At 51.1% G+C, this 3070-nt stretch overlaps 1 pseudogene; it reads right to left on the bottom strand.

The window, feature by feature from the left end:
• Positions 1-986: 986 nt before the first annotated feature.
• On the bottom strand, positions 987-2676 carry LOC103699763 (cytochrome P450 CYP94D108 pseudogene; annotated as a pseudogene).
• Between the last annotated feature and the right edge of the window lie 394 nt (positions 2677-3070).

The raw sequence follows: 3070 nt of genomic DNA, 5'->3' as shown, positions 1-3070 counted from the left end.
GTCGGCGCTCTTTCGCCGAGCGCCTTTCTGGTCGGCGCTCTTTGGCCGAGCGCCTCCGTGGCGGTGTGACTTGGGTTTTTCCGCCAATACTATCAACTAATCAATTCACAGAAATAATGCACAGAGGTCCCAGTTATTTAGGATCAGCTAATCTTTTGATGGAAAATAGAGAAAGTGAGGAACTTCTCCAATCTTAAGACAGTTTACTTGGAAGATAGTTGTGACTATCGGATGTTTGGGCATTACAAAAACTGCCTACAAGAGAAGAAGTTCGAGGTTTTATGAAAGACCGAGTAGGCCGACGATTCTTTTTTTTTTTTTTTCTTTCCAAAGAAGGTCCTTAAGTTTCTCTCGTGCCAAATGGCTGCCTATGCCGAGCACCTAAGCCCTGACAGGCTACGCTATTAAATACCTGCTTAGCTTTTTCACCTCGATCCTAAAGTTAACGGACATGTTGCCCCTTTTCTTATACTCCTATTCATTCTACTTTATCATGTCTTTTTCAACAACAACCAAAAAAAAAAAAAAGTAAAGTTTGAAATTTTTGTTTGGTTGGAAAACTGGAATACATTGGAAAGGTTCAAACATGCAGTGGGGTTGGATATGCAGGGCAATCATAACTTCACTGCCCCAATAATTGTACTGAAGTTATTTTGCCTCCTCGCTTCCCAAAAAAAGAAAAAAATATGTTGTATTCAAGTTAAAACGATTGTGCACCATTGATCAGAATAAAATTATATGAGTTACATGAGAATGACTTTTTGGCATATGACTAGATAAAATCCTAATTGGTGTTTATAAGAAAGAGCCCACCTCGTTTAGGACGTTATTCTAGGTTGTGGTATTATACCACATCGGTCGTCGATGCACTCACGAGGAAATGAAATGACATTCGAGGAAGATGGCGGGTGCCCCTTACCCTATTTTGCTTGATATTCGAACTAAGCAGCATATTGGACCTTATTAAATGCAGGGAAACGTCGCCAACATAACTCAAATTAATCAACAAAGTGAAGGACAATCAGGTTCCATACTGGTTCGATCGCTTGGAGACAGAGATGAAATGAAATGAAATGGACGAGATACGCCTTGGTCCATTTTATTTGATCAAATTAAACGCCTTGGTTCCTGCTTGCCGTTCTCTAAACCTCATGGGCAGCCCTCCTTCCATCCTCATCGACACCGAGAGCTGGTGCTTCCCCCGCTCCTCCACCAGCTCCATCTCGAACCCCTCCAGAATGATCGCCGTGAGTGCCTTCATCTGTATCACCGCCATGTCCTTCCCCAGGCACATCCTCGGGCCAGCATGGAACACCGGGTACCGGAAAGCGCTCACCGCCTGGAACTCCCCTTCCTCCAGCCACCTCTCCGGCCTGAACTCCTTGCAGTCCTCCCCCCATATCCCTTCATCTCTCCCCATCGCGTACGAGTTGTACATCACCGTCCACCCCTTGCACACCTTCGTCCCGTCCGGTAGCTTGTCATCCCTCTCGCACACCCTCGGCAGCAGCGGTACCGCCGGATGCAGCCGCAGCGACTCTGAAATCGCCGCATGGAGATAGTGCATGCCCCTCAGCTCCTCCAGCGCGAACACCTCGTCCGTGCGCTTTTCTCCCTGCTTCGACCGGATTGACCGGAGCTCCTCCCGGATCGCCTCCACGACGTCCGGTCTCGACGACAGTTCCCAGAAGAACCAGGTGATGGCTGCCGGCGTCGTGTCTCGCCCGGCGAGCACGACGCTTATCAGGAAGTCGCGGAGGAACTCGTCGGACTGTTCGCCGTTCTTGACGAAGCGAGAGAGGAGATCGTCATCTCCGCCATCGCCGGCGCCGCGCCTTCGTTTCAGATAGATGAACATGTCGACGAACTCATGGACGGTCGACATCGACTCCCGTAGCCGCCTCTCCGATCCGACGTCGAGCCATTTCTTGAGCTTCCAGACCAACGGCAGGGCCTGCTTCGCCCTGTCGATGCACAGGTGGGCGGCCTCGTCGAAGGCGTGGAAGAACCTCTCGCCTTCTTCGTTACCCCCAAGAAGGCAGCTGGGGTCCTGGTCGAACACCAGGCTGCAGATGTTATCGAAGGCGAAGCGCTCGAAGACGTCCTGGAGGTCGACGACCTCGCCGCTGCGGCTGGCGCGTCTTAACAAGGGTACGAGCCGGCCGACGGCCTCGCGGCGGACGGCGTGGAGGACAAAGGCGCGGAGGGACTTGGTGTTGAACTCGAAACTGGCGGTCTTGCGCTGGACCTTCCACTGCTCGCCGTTGGAGATGAAGATGCCGCGACCGAGGAAGTCGTGGAGGGCGGACACGATGCTGCCGCCCTTGGGGTAGTTGTCGAAGTTGGTCTTGAGCACGTGCTCCACGTTAGACGGGTTGGCCGTGAAGACCATGGGCGCGACGGTGACGGTGGCGGTGGGGGAGGCGGCGAGGAGCTCCGTCGACCACTCGAGCACGCGGTTGCAGTTCTTGATGAAGTGAGGGAGGGTGCCGATGAGAGGGTAGCTCTGGAGGATTGTGGGCGACGAGGGTTTTTTGAAGAGGAGGAGAAGAACGGAGGCGAGGATGCAGAAGAGGAAGAGGCAGGAGGAGGAGAGGAAGTAGAAGGACACCTCCATTTTAGGCCTCAAACTCATCCGGACGACGTCCGCCAAAGGTGTGGAGTTCTACTTTTGATTTGTTTGGCTGTACTAATGTCACAACAGCTATATGTAATGCCGTTTTTATCAAAAAAATAAAATAAAATAAAATAAAAAATAAAAAAAAAAAGTGGGCTCCAAGCCGTCTAATTTTCAATGCTTGGTAGTTGGTAGTCTCCGTTTCGGGCCCCGAGGGGGCCTTCGGGTTCGCATCTCCATGCATTTACAGCGCTACAATACACTTCTCTCCGCAGCAGCGGATAATATTTTTCGTATTTTTCCTTATGCGACCACCCTCTCAATGCTGCGCAATGGAATGGTTCGTCCGACGATGCTGTACTATCGGTAATTTATCCATGAGAATAAACTCTCCGCGGTGACGTGGATCGTCAAAGAACCTGAATATGGAAGGACATTGCTTATGCGAAACTT

The sequence above is a fragment of the Phoenix dactylifera genome, chromosome 6 (assembly GCF_051530095.1).
Source record: "Phoenix dactylifera cultivar Ajwa chromosome 6, Ajwa_hap1_PhDact_Kaust_v1.1, whole genome shotgun sequence".
NCBI lineage: Eukaryota > Viridiplantae > Streptophyta > Magnoliopsida > Arecales > Arecaceae > Phoenix > Phoenix dactylifera.
This window is presented reverse-complemented; position numbering and strand designations above follow the sequence as displayed.